Source organism: Pongo abelii, chromosome 1 (assembly GCF_028885655.2).
Source record: "Pongo abelii isolate AG06213 chromosome 1, NHGRI_mPonAbe1-v2.0_pri, whole genome shotgun sequence".
Lineage (NCBI taxonomy): Eukaryota > Metazoa > Chordata > Mammalia > Primates > Hominidae > Pongo > Pongo abelii.
In genome coordinates, this window is record NC_071985.2 from 50,727,471 (window position 1) to 50,741,971 (window position 14,501).

General features: G+C 32.5%; 1 long non-coding RNA gene across 1 annotated transcript in view; it reads left to right on the plus strand.

Moving 5' to 3' along the window:
• The window catches only part of LOC100938574 (uncharacterized), a 78,468-nt gene extending 64,392 nt beyond the window's left edge, over positions 1–14,076 (plus strand). Inside the window, exon 3 of the long non-coding RNA XR_008510918.1 lies at positions 1,520–14,076. This is a non-coding gene — a long non-coding RNA (uncharacterized LOC100938574). The remainder of the gene's footprint in view (positions 1–1,519) is intronic.
• The last annotated feature ends 425 nt before the right edge of the window (positions 14,077–14,501 follow it).

A 14,501-nucleotide genomic window follows, 5' to 3' on the forward strand; every position in this document is an offset into this window, starting at 1 on the left:
TTCCTCCCACACACACGCTCTCTCTGTCTCGTGGAAGTTAGGATAACAAAAAAAGTATTTATTTATTTGTATTAAAGGCTTTGATAGAAAATTGCTAAATTGTCAGATGAGTAGATTGCAAAAATTTTCTTCCATTCTGTAGGTTGCCTGTTCACTCTAATGGTAGTTTCTTTTGCTGTGCAGAAGGTCTTTAGTTTAATTAGATCCCATTTGTCAATTTTGGCTTTTGTTGCCATTGCTTTTTGTGTTTTAGACATGAAGTCCTTGCCCATGCCTATGTCCTGAATGGTATTGCCTAGGTTTTCTTCTAGGGTTTTTATGGTTTTAGGTCTAACATTTAAGTCTTTAATCCATCTTGAATTAATTTTTGTATAAGGTGTAAGGAAGGGATCCAGTTTCAGCTTTCTACATATGGCTAGCCACTTTTCCCAGCACCATTTGTTAAATAGGGAATCCTTTCCCCATTTTTTGTTTTTGTCAGGTTTGTCAAAGATCAGATAGTTGTAGATGTGTGGTATTATTTCTCATGGCTCTGTTCTGTTTCATTGGTCTATATCTCTGTTTTGGTACCAGTACCATGCTGTTTTGGTTACTGTAGCCTTATAGTACAGTTTGAAGTCAGGTAGCGTGATGCCTCCAGCTTTGTCTTTTGGCTTAGGATTGACTTGGCAATGCGGGCTCTTTTTTGGTTCCATATGAACTTTAAAGTAGTTTTTTCCAATTCTGTGAAGAAAGTCATTGGTAGCTTGATGGGGATGGCATTGAATCAATAAATTACCTTGGGCAATATGGCCATTTTCATGATATTGATTCTTCCTACCCATGAGCATGGAATGTTCTTCCATTTGTTTGTATCCTCTTTTATTTCGTTGAGCAGTAGTTTGTAGTTCTCCTTGAAGAGGTCCCTCACATCCCTTGTAAGTTGGATTCCTAGGTATTTTATTCTCTTTGAAGCAATTGTGAATGGGAGTTCACTCATGATTTGGCTCTTTGTCTGTTATTGGTTTATAAGAATGCTTGTGATTTTTGCACATTGATTTTGTATCCTGAGACTTTGCTGAAGTTGCTTATCAGCTTAAGGAGATTTTGAGCTGAGACAATGGGGTTTTCTAGATATAGGATCATGTCGTCTGCAAACAGGGACAATTTGACTTCCTCTTTTCCCCACTGAATACCCTTTATTTCTTTTTCCTGCCTGATTGCCCTGGCCAGAACTTCCAACACTATGTTGAATAGGAGTGGTGAGAGAGGGCATCCCTGTCTTGTGCCAGTTTTCAAAGGGAATGCTTCCAGTTTTTGCTCATTCAGTATGATATTGGCTGTGGGTTTGTCATAAATAGCTCTTATAATTTTTAGATACGTACCTTCAATACCTAATTTATTGAGAGTTTTTAGCATGAAGGGCTGTTGAATTTTGTCAAAGGTCTTCTCTGCATCTATTGAGATAATCATGTGGTTTTTGTCTTTGCTTCTGTTTATATGCTGGATTACGTTTATTGATTTGCGTATGTTGAGCCAGCCTTGGAAAGGCTAATATCCAGAATCTACAAAGAACTCAAACAAATTTGCAAGAAAAAAACAACCCCATCAAAAAGTGGGCAAAGGATGTGAACAGACACTTCTCAGAAGAAGACATTTATGCAGCCAAGAGACACATGAAAAAATGCTCATCATCACTGGCCATCAGAGAAATGCAGATCAAAACCACAATGAGATAACATCTCACACCAGTTAGAATGGTGATCATTAAAAGGTCAGGAAACAACAGGTGCTGGAGAGAATGCGGAGAAATGGGAACACTTTTACACTGTTGGTGGGACTGTAAACTGGTGCAACCATTGTGGAAGACAGTGTGGTGATTCCTCAGGGATCTAGAACTAGAAATACCATTTGACCCAGCCATCCCATTACTGGGTATATACCCAAAGGATTATAAATCATGCTGCTATAAAGACATATGCACACATATGTTTATTGTGACACTATTCACAATAGCAAAGACTTGGAACCAACCCAAATGTCCAACAATGATAGACTGGATTAAGAAAATGTGGCACATATACACTATGGAATACTATGCAGCCATAAAAAATGATGAGTTCATGTCCTTTGTAGGGACATGGATGAAGCTGGAAACCATCATTCTCAGCAAACTATCCCAAGGACAAAAAACCAAACACCGCATGTTCTCACTCGTAGGTGGGAATTGAACAATGAGAACACTTGGACACAGGAAGGGGAACATCACACACTGGTGCCTGTTGTGGGATGGGAGGTGGGGAGGGATAGCATTAGGAGATATACCTAATGTAAATGATGAGTTAATGGGTGCAGTACACCAACATGGCACATGTATACATATGTAACTAACCTGCACATTGTGCACATGCACCCTAGAACTTAAAGTGTAATAAAAATATATTAAAAAAAGAGAAAAAAGAAAAACAAGAAAAAAAAAGAAAATTGCTAAATTTCCAATAAAAGTAGAGCCTTTAGTTTCCATGTTTGCATCTAAAACTAAAAAAGGATTTAAAAAGGTGGTGGGGTTATTCCTGCTTGGAAATTTGAACTTCAGATTCCTGAAGACTTCCCTTATGTTTCCGCAGTTTTACAGCAAAGACCTGAACTTACCCTTCTGAGAATTCCAAAGCAAACTATAATGCCATAAAATAAGACAATTGGTGCAGCCTCCAAATTCAGCCTTATTGGTGGAGAGAAATATTGTGAAACACCTCTGGTATACATTTTTGTTTAAAAGTCTCTAAAATCTTCAAAAATATAAAAATCAAAGAGTGAGGGCTAAACAAATATTCTATACGACACATATAAAAGCCTGAAAATAAGTCAGCTTAAAGCAAATTATTACTTTATTCACTCATAAATTCCTTCAAATAGAAACATTGTCACTTAAAATAATTTGTAGAAACTCAGTTTTGGTTTTATCAGATGTAGAACTTTGAATAGAACGTATTCTCCCTCTCTCACCCCATCATCCTATAGACACACAAAAACTATCCTAAAGATGAAATGTCATGTTTTGGAAAGATATGCTGTTTACAACGATGTAAATATACTAAATTTTAGGAGACATCTGTTTTGAATTTCTCAGTATGCACTGTATATTTTAATTCCATTATTTCCCCCAAAATTATTCCAAATTTGTGATGATATATGTGCATCTAATTTTAAAATTTTACTGTCCTTTCAAATAAGATATCTTTAGTAATTACAGAGGCTTACAAAAATTGTGCTTTCAATATAATGTTAACTTTAAAGTAAAAAGTTGTATTTAAAGGCAGAGGAAAATAAAGCCACTTGCCATTACTTCTGCCATATGCCTCAAGCTATTTCCCATAATAGAAGTGAAAGCTTACTCGTTGATATCTTTTCTCCCCGATAGATGTTTTGGCTTTTTTATTTTAATTGTTTATCCCAAAGAAATGAAAATATTTCTCTGGAATGCCCTCAAATGTTTCCATTATAGTATGTGAAAATTAGGATAAGTTAAAAGTGCTTACTGAAAAATATTTCACGAGGCTAATTTTGTTCATTACAGATTCAATCTTGCAGTTCTGATCCACAGAATGGTGTGCTTGTGTGATTGCTCTTAAGTCAGTATAAATTAGTAACTTTTGTATCATTCAGGTGATCTTAACAGAACTGGGCAGAATATAGAATTGAGAATGTGAAAAAAAGCTATTTATAAATGAATATTTAGGTTAAAAACGTCCATTTAGTAAACAAATTTTTTTACCCTAAAACGAAAAAAAAAATAGAAGATTTTTGAAATGGTATGGCCAAAATCACTTTTCTGCTTTATGAGAAAATAAAAGCTAAAAATAGATTGAAGCATAATATATTGTTATATTTTTTTTCTCCAGAATGATAGGATTCATCTGTAAATCTCATTATTTAAAATATGCCTTCCCTGTAGTTAGTTATTAGGTATGGAGAGAAATGAATTGGATTGTTCAAGTCAGTCAATATGTTTGAAGCTATTTTGGGGATGCTTACTCTTCGAGGTGACTATATAATCCAATTTGTTGTTTACTGGTCAGAATTTCTTCTTTTGAACAGTAAGAAGAAATCCAATACAACATTTAGAAGTGTAATTTTAGGTACAATATGATGACCACAGATTACAACGTTAATCTGTCTCACAGAGAAAGCTGTACTGAAAGACAAAACAAGAGATGACATGACAATGGAATGATTATCAACTTTTTAGACATTGATATACACTGAATTTAATGAAAGCAAAAGAAGTGTTGGAAAAAAAGACCCTAAGTTATTTTATTATTTTTAATGTTCTTTGTAACGATATCTTTGGGGGAAAGTATCTGCTAGCTAAAATTACTTCAATAAAAAAAATCCAAGAATGCTAAAACATTTTCCCTTATGAACACTCTAACTAGCAGCATCTTAACTATTAGTAAAAATCGCTTTTATTTTTTTAAAAAATTTGGCTGTGAAACAAATTTTCCATTTGCTGAGTTTTTAAAATAAATATCAATATTTACATTAATGTGACTAATTTTTGGAAAAACACATCCCTATAGTGTATACATCCAAATGCTGTTGGCCCTTCAGAGTTAAATGCCTTGGAAGACGGCACCATAAGCCAGGGAATCTGCCACTGATCACGGTGTTTTTAGGAGTTGCCATTAAGTTGAACCATTTATTTTTTTAACCCCACTCTTCAAAGATACTCAAACAAGACAACTTTCCATCCTTTGAGAATGATTCAAGTTTCAAAAATAGCTTTAGAAACTCTTAATGTTGCAAAGTATGGTACATATAGTAGTTGATCAGTTTGGTTGATCAGCTTGGTCCACAAGAACTGGAATTTTAAAACTTAGGTAGATTTTAATCTGGGGTCAATGAAAGACCTCTGAAGGTCATGTGGCTGAACACAAGCAGATTAGCTGGATATTTGTCCTAAGCACCTAAGACAATACTAGAAAAGTAATGAAACGGGAAAACATATATATATATATATATACACACACACATATATATACACACACATATATATAATATATAACATATATATGTTCATTACAGAACAAATATATATATATGTTTTTTGTTTTGTTTTGTTTTTGTTTTTGTTTTTTGCCAGAACTTACCTTAATGAGAAAATAGTATGTGGTTTGGGTACCTGGGTAGGGGTGAAACCTATTGCTAAAGATATGTTACGGTAAGAACAGAAGTAGATAAACTCATTTCCAAGGAGGACTTTTGTCTAACCAAGGCACTTTACTGTCTTTTCTGCTTCCTTCCACTTACCCTTTTACTAAATAAAACTAGAAACAGTTCATGAATACTGTTTTGCATGGGCCCCAAATTATTATACTTTACATGGTACCCATGTGCGTTGATCAACAGGGATAATATAGAAATGTTTTCAAAAACGAAAATATTATTAGAATAAGTATACAGTCTCTCAAAAATAACTTTAAATGCAATAGATTACATTCAGACACATGGGGCACCAATATGAAAATTATCTACTTCTACACTGCTTTTTATAAAGTCAGGTAAATGGAGGATAGTGGGGAAATAAACTGAGTCGAGTTGAATATCTACATATTGATGTGCGCTAGGGAATCAAGGAAGAGGCTACAAGCACTTAGTGAGTGCCTCCTGTCTCCAGGAAATATATTAGGTGCTCACAGTCTATAGATGACTAAAAAACAGCCTCTGACCCAAAGGATCTCACTGTCTAGTGAGAGAGATAGGCCAAGAAAGAGAAACTTTGATTCAATTACTGGTATGCCTATATTTCATTTTTAGAAAACTTTTCATGGTGAAAAATATGTAGCATTGAAACTAGAATTCTATATCATCTTGGTGTACTTGCCCTTAACCTACTACACTATCCTATTTTCTCCTTATATTAAAGGTCAACTGGAAATATCAGATAGCCTGTAAGTCTCAAGGTACAAATATGGAACTTAATTTATATTGTTTTCTTCTACAATTTTGAAACAAATTCTTGGTTGATAAATAGAAAATAAAAAACTGTTAATAGAAGCTAATACATTATATACATAGAATAATATAAAGGACATGGAAAATAAGCTAGAATTGTGTCACTATCTGATAGCTTGTCTCAAATTGTTCAATGTTTTGAGTCTTTGTGCCAATTTGAGTATGTAGCTCAATAGTTCTACGGAATAAATACTTCTGTCTTCCTCCTATGGCCGTACAATGTGTTTGTTTATTTGTATAGTAATCGTCACTTTTTTCATAAAGCACTTAAGGTACTTATGGGCATATTTATATTCTTATGTCTGAAAGTTTTTGATAACTAAGCTTACTTTTTAAAAATCTATGCATTTATAGACCTTTTCCCAGAAGAAACTTAACTGTATTTGCATTTACGTAATCCACTCATCCCTAAAAGACATTAGTTTCATGGTTTGAATGTTGCAGCTGTTTAACAGCTTCCAGGCGATGTTAAAAACTTAGTTTTAAGACAGGAAACTGGGAAGAGTAGTATATTTAATTAGAGTTTCAGGCGAGGTATTTAAAAAGCACCTAAGTTAACTTGATCCAAGTTTATCTAATTAATACCCTCACTGATTAAAAAATGTAAACTATAAAGCCACTCTATTATTAATTGCACATATTGATATTTTTGAAAGTCATTCTTCAGTTGGGTAATTGTATCAGTTTTTCTCTGCATTGATCTCCGGTAACCATTTATATTTAATACAGGAAAGAGATTGCTTGTAAATTAAGCCCCACAGGAATAACTTTAAAAGTATAACACAATTACATCATGTATTTGCTAGAAACTAGGTGTTTTAGATGGATTAGTGGTAGTGGGAAGGGGTCCTTTCAGGATTGTAGGTAATAAATTCATAAAGATCGTTTAAATGAAATCATAGTTTTCCACAGTTACCTAATGACATCAAATGTGATTTACCTTTATCTCTGATAGGCTATCATCAATAATGTGGTACTTTTTGAAAATTTAAGCCATTCATTTTTCTGTACATATGTAAATATAAAAAGACAGCAGACCAACAGTGAAGATTTGAAAATATGAACGGAAGAAAACTTTCTTACTGTGAAGTAACTTTCTCACTTATCTGTCTATCTTATTTTCAAGTATCTTTTTTGGAGAAGAAAATGCTGTAAAGACTATGAGTAGTTTAAAGTTGTTATAATATCTGTATTATTGCTACACATGTAGTAAAGAACATCCTTATGTTGATAGAAACACAAGGTAATCACCAGATTAAGTCTTTTGTTTTTTCTTCCTCAGTTGTGATTTCAATGAATCAAGTAGTCACGTGATCCTATTGTTCAAGGAATATGCTGATCTATAAATATTTTTTATAAAGAAAAAAGTACTGTGAATTGTTAACAAAATACTGGATTTTTGCTTATTTGTTCTTTTAAATGTAGCATAGAGAAAATATTAACTAAGCCCTCTAGAATCACTCTTTGATTAAGGAAAATAAAAAATAGAAATTTTTAGAAGTTGCAGAATCTCAGGACTATAAGAGATTTCTTATCAGAGTCCAAAATCAATGCATATATTCTTTAGATAATCCAAAAATGTCATAATGGTGTATGTTTGAGCTAAAGTATTTCATTTTTATATTATTTATCAAGAAATAAAGTATTTAACTACAATAGAGTCTCGAGTTTTGGCTGGAATCCTTTCTCAGCCCACAGGTCACCATGGAGAGAAAACAGTAACCTGCTGGTTACATTAGGGAAGGTTTAGAGAACTTCTTGCATATTCAAGTCTATTTAGATTCTTCATTCTTAAAAGATAAATTTTTATAAAGACAATTGTGGTGAAGTAAACAATCCATGTAATGTGTATCAGAAGTCAGATCAAATATTTTATAAATTTTCATATTAGCCTAATATAGCATTTTATGTAATATTAGAGCCATGAGCAATAAACTTTTAATAGATATTCAGCTTTGTATTTAAAACTTCTCAAGTTCTGTCAGTTGATTTAAAAATGTCTATGTAGTATAGAAACCCAGAAAGGTAGTGTAACTACTTTTATAGCATACATTATTTTTAAAAGTTCACACAGATCTTACTTTGTAATACATTTTTGTTACTATTTTTCATCTCTCTTCCACCATTTTAATTACTCAGATATTTTTTTACTACAAAGTCAGTGCTTACTAAAAGCTCATGGGAAATAGAATAGTATTATATACCTTGTTTCACACAGATTGATGTAAAAAACATTTGGTATCCTGTTGATTGAAAGAACAGATGCTTGTATAATTTATGAAGCCAGAAATATGTCCACAATATCCTCCCAAAATAGTAAGGTATTCTAATAACATAGTGGGGAATGCAGTCAAAGAGCTTGGGAGATTCCAATTTGTAGACTGTATTTTGAATGGAGCAAAGAAAACTTGAAAGATATTATCAATATTCTAAAAATACAATTATAATCACTCATTTTCCAAAGTAACATGATACAATAAAATAACATTTTAATGATTCACGTAAAAAATTAAAAAGCCTAGCATGTCTTTTTGTTGATTGTACATTTCATGTTCCACTCACTAGCAAATTTTAATAATTTGTCTAAGCAAGGGGGTCTACTTCTTTTCATAACAAATATCCATCATGTCAATTGTCCCAGAAAAAAAAATTTTCCCCCAAAAATGCTTACTTTCTCTAACACACATATCACTCTTATTTTTCAAATATTAATTTAGTATTAGTAATAACAACATAATAACATAAGTTGTGTTACTGATATGGTAGTGTTTATTTGGGATTAATTTTATTTTGAATATCAGTTAACGCATCTGTACTTTCTAAACTGAAGAATTAATCAACTATTAGTACAAATTCTTGGATCGAGGGCACTATATTTCTTTGCTAAAAACAAACACTGCTCACTGTGGCATTGGCACAGTTTGTGGAAGTCATGGGGTTATACTGTTTCACGATGGATTCTCTTTATGAAAAAATAACATGGCTTCAACTATGATTTGAATTTTTCATTACATGCATTTAACTTCAAACTTCACATCATCATTGTGCTTTTTTTCTATAAAAATGAGATTTTTTTCTATCTTTTTTTGTAAATTGATTATTTAAATAACTCCTTGTTTATAAAGGATTACTTTTGATAGCTCAGTATAATTTATCTGCACTATAAGCTCATGGATTTTGAAAAAATTGTAGTTATATATATTTTCTTTTTTTCTTTCTCTTTCTCTGTTTTCTTTCATTTTCTCTCCCTCTCTCTCTCACTTTATTTTTATTTTTTGCTTCAGGAAGAAGTCTAAATTTCAGGGCAAATAAACATTGAAATAGCTTTCCAGTAGACAAAGCTTGAAATATTAAAAAATATGAAGATTGAACAATTTTCAAAAATACTACAAAATTTAAAAACTAGTCTAATTCTATGTAGACAGCCAATGGCATACTGATTTGATTTAAAATAATATATAGAATAAGCTCAAGAACAAGAAACTGTTTTGAAAAGTTAACAGTAATAATTATCCTGGATACACTATAGTCTTCATACTTTGCATTAATGTTGAAGATTAAGACAGGGATGCATTAGGTTAATCAAGGGTTCCTAACTTTAGGAGAGTTTAAGATTAATTATAACTTTCAAGTAGACATCAATCCTCTTTAGAGCTACCTGTCTTGGAAGAGCTCACCCTGTCTGTCAATCATTACCACCTACCAGGTAAGAAAGCCACACAGTAGAGTGCTGTACCTTACTGGGAATATTATTGTGCCATAAATTAAAAAAATATATATATATATGTTTTGAGGCTAATAGATTTTTTTTTATTATTTTAGAAGTGGGAAAACAGTTGTTTTTGAAGGAAGAAGCATTAGAATCTTAGGAGATCCTGATTTAATCTGGTCCCCTTAAATAATGGTATCCCTTATAAAATATCTGTTATAAAGGATTATTCAGAAATATATTGAACCACTGTATATGAGAATGGTTTTATTATCTAGATTTTATTCAGAAAACCAAATCTCATAGAGGTTATACAATGAAGCTAGTGACTGGGAGGTCCTGGGTTCATTGACTCAGTTCTATTGCTGTTTCTTTAGTTATTATATTATGCTGCCCAATAAACTACACCTTTACATTGCTGCAATTCATATGCATAGAAAAACTTTATGCATACAGACATAGTGTGCATGTATACACTCTACTGAACAAAAACAGTTTAAACCAGCATGTGATAAGAAGTGATTAATTTGAGGAAAGTAAAATAAGCACAATATATCAATAATTATCAATAATATCAATAATCAATGGGAGATTATTAAAATATTAATGTTGAGTTACAATGATTCTTTTTAACTTTCTTATTACATTAAACTCTGAATATTTGAGTTTGTGTGCAGTTTTTAAACAAACAACACACAAATATTTATATCTGTAAACACTTATAAAAACAAACCAGAAAGTTGAGTAGACTGTAAATCTCTAAATCTTTCCAGAGCTTAAAGCTGCTTTAAAAATTTTTAATGTTGGCTGGATGCAGTGGCTCATGCCTGTAATCCCAGTACTTTGGGAGGCTGAGGTGGGCGGACCATGAGGTCAGGAGATCAAGACCATCCTGGCCAACATGATGAAAACCCGTCTCTACTAAAAATACAAAAAAATTAGCCAGGCATGGCAGCGCATGCCTGTATGCCAGCTACTGGGGAGACTGAGGCAGGAGAATTGCTTGAACCCCGGAGGCAGAGGCTGCAGTGAGCCAAGATCGTGCCATTGCACTCCAGTCTGGCAACAAAGCGAAACTCTGTCTCAAAAATAAAAAGAACAAAAAAGTTTCAGTGTTCAGTATGTGTCAATTGGTTGGATTTTACTATGGAAAAGATTTTTAAATCTCTCAAAGTCTGTTTTGTAACAGAGGCACAATGTGGGTTTCTTATATGTAAATACAGTTAATATGTATGTTAAGAATAAACCTATTAATTTTTTTCAATTACTGATAACTTTATCAAATAGTGCAAAGGTTATAGTGGAAATTCTTCCCTTCTCAAAAGGAAATTCATAGGAAGTTTTACAAAGTGAGTAATGTAGAATTATTCCCACAGTTTTGTGGGATGGAAAACCAGAAACTTTTCAGGCCCTTTGCTGTTATCAGGAGTAAGGGCTATCATTAATTACAAAACTATCGGAAGTATAATTATAGTCCTCTGCGGGGTGCTAGTGTTTCGGTAGTAAAAGATATCTCATTGGAGCCAAGCTTTGGCATGACTCGCCCTGATTTTTCTTCTTTCTCAATGGAGAACCATGTCCAAGTGCCCAACTTGGCTCTCCATCACATTTAGTCAGTTTCTGACCTCTTTCGTGCTTTTGCTTTTTCTATTGAAGCAGCCAGAAGGCCCAATAATTACAATTATAATTACCCAGAAGAACATTTCTGTGATAAGCACTTTAACTGCATAACTGGGAAGGTAATAGTGCCAGTGCTGAAGCATTTATTGAGATTTTATATCCTAAGCAGAGGAAGAAATCTTCTAAGAAAATGGAGACAGACATGAGAAAGGGACTTTGGGAACCCAAAATACCGGTTAAGAAGAAATTTTGTTTATGATGGGTTTCAGAGATAGTGTTATCTCCTTCGGAGGAGGAGGAAACAGCAATGGCATTTTTTTAATGCAATATTTTTCACTTCTTTTGTTTTGAATAGATTCACTTTCATGACATAAAATAAAACTGACTAAACTATAAATCTATTTATGCATACATGCTGCTCCCCAGATTTTAAAACTAAGTAGAACTAAGGATAAAATGTACATGGCAGCAAAGACTCAGTCTCTTTCATTTGTCCAGATCAATGCCCACATGCCCAATTTAGGTCAAGGCATCAGGCAGAGGAAAGGACTGGAGACTGACATTGAGATGCTCTATTTCACACACTTGCCCTCTGGAAGGACTGGCAGAGGCAGTCACTTAAATTAAATACAGATCATCAAACAAGATATATAATCTATTCCTAAAACAGACAACTTCAGCATCCCAAATCCCTATGGCTTTTTACTGAGGCGCATTGCACTACTTTTTTATGTTCCTCTGTCAATTCATGTTAGGGTTTGCTTTGTTTAAAAGTGGTATTTCATGTATTTCGTGACCCTCTTGCACAAAGCAAAAAAATTGCTTTGGTTTATTTATGACCTACTAACCTTAAGCAAAACTGAAATACTTAATGTTCCCACAAGCCTAGGGATGAGAAATGAAAGCTACAGTAAATTTGGCTTGGATGCAAATTGGATTGGTTTTATCCTACACACACAGCCCTCCAAAATTAGGAAGAAGGGGATAAGAGAGTATTTATGCGTAAATGACCTATTGCTTGTGACTTTTTTTCATTCAAGGAAAACTATGCAAGAATGCATATTGCTACCACCAACTTAGAATTCTGGAATTATGAACAATGTGTTCTAAAAAATTGCCAGAAAATGTGAAATCTCAGTACCATTGCATCTTAATATTTTAAAGATAAATGATTTATAACTAAGGATTAAGTTGTGAAAATAAAGATGGAAAAGATATAGGATTGGAAGGTACATGACAGTAATTGCAAGATCACATAAGTGAGCAGAAAACTAAATTGAACCACCAAGTAGAACAATTTTTCTGTATTGCTTGAAATAATTTAGAATATAGAGCCTAAAGTTTACTATCGTCTCTGACATTAGATTAATTGGAAGCAAGAACACAGAGATCCTGTTTTCGATTGTGGAGGATTTAAACTGTTAAGATATGAGGTTTTATCTTTAACAAACTATGACTATGATTAGCCCAAAGAAAGAAAAAATAATTAATCACTTTGTTTATCATTGCTATTTTATGTGTAAATAACAAGACATTCAATGTAACTTCTATTGCTTCAAGTGAATCATTATAAGACTTTAAAGAATTTTAATGTTAAATCAATTATAGTTAAGATTTTTATTCTAAGAATATAACAACTTTAGGATTAAGTTAATTGTATTCTTCCAAAGACTTCTAGAAGAATATTTTGGAAAACAAAAGATAACATAGTTATGCCTTGTAATTATTTGTAACTGACCTAGAGCTTTGCTTACCGGTAGGCCAAATGCATTTTGTGTTAAGGGAAAATACACAGCGTAGAGTCTTTTATCACAGCATCCCTATTAAACGTTAGCAGATGTAGCAAGAGATGAATAGGCATGATTGAAAACAGTTGTATATTGACCTGACACTAATACCACAATAGGCAGGCAACAGAACAGGAGTGATATGCTTTCAGTCGCAATTGATAATGCAAACAAATGAATCCTCAGTCCCATGATAATATTATTTCCAGCAGCAACACAGAAATGCCTACTGATAAAGCATTCTTCTAGGGTTTTATTCTGTGGGAGAAATTTGCTTCTTTCAAAAGAATAAACAATGCAAAATTCAGATACATCACTGTTTCATATTCTGTGCCTATTTGTCACTTTAAAATTTACTTCCAGTTGATCTCTAGTCCCTGTTTCTCTAAAAAAAAATCTGTTGAAGTTTTCATGTAAATAATTTGTCTAAAAGGTTAAACAATTATTGGCTTTAAAATAATTCTAAGTGACTGAAACATAAGAATGTGTAAAAATTTGGGATACATATTTCACTAACATTTCAAGAGTAATTGCCTTGACTTGAATAGACCATTATCACCTTCAAAGTAGCATTCCAAATTATTGTGGGTTGTCCCTCCTACAGATAATTACTCTATAACCATATTAGATGCAACTTAAATGTATGAAATATATGAAATATATTCTGGTTTAGATATATCCAAGGTGACTTTTGTTTTAATTGATGGTAGAAAATTATTGAAAATGTCTCTAAAAATAAATTGAGTAGAGTTCATAATAATTTTAAAATAAGCATTAATGATAAAAGTCTTAGAAAATAAGACTATGAAAAGAATCTCTCACCCATCTACCCATAAAGAGATGCTAGATGTTAGATGTTATTTAAAATAATAGGAAATGAATGGTTTTGTAGCATACATAGATTGTATTTACCTTTCACTGTATTAATGAAATCTTTGTGCCATAAGCTAAGCAAAATAAATTGAGCTGGTTTCTTCATTTATAATTTGTTCAGCATTTTCTAAATAAGATTATTCTTAGGAAGTTGTACTAATTTTAAAACCTTATTTTAGAATAAAATATAGTAAATATATAATGTAAATATAAATGATATCAATGCCAATTTGAGGAAATCTAAGGTAATTCTGTTTAATTTCTGTATAAGCTATATACATAATGCTTGCCTACTATAAGCATAACAATATTTAAATTATAAGATATTGTTTGGATTTTATACCCCAAAGTACTTTGAATAACAAATTCTCCCTGTCTTTAACAGTGAGATAATTCCATCTCTGGAACTAGCCCAATATAGGCCATTTTTTTGCTTAATGAAACCGATCCTTTTCTCTCATACAATGTGATGTGGAGGTTTGCCAAACTCTTTGTTGGAAGAATCATGCTTCTTATTT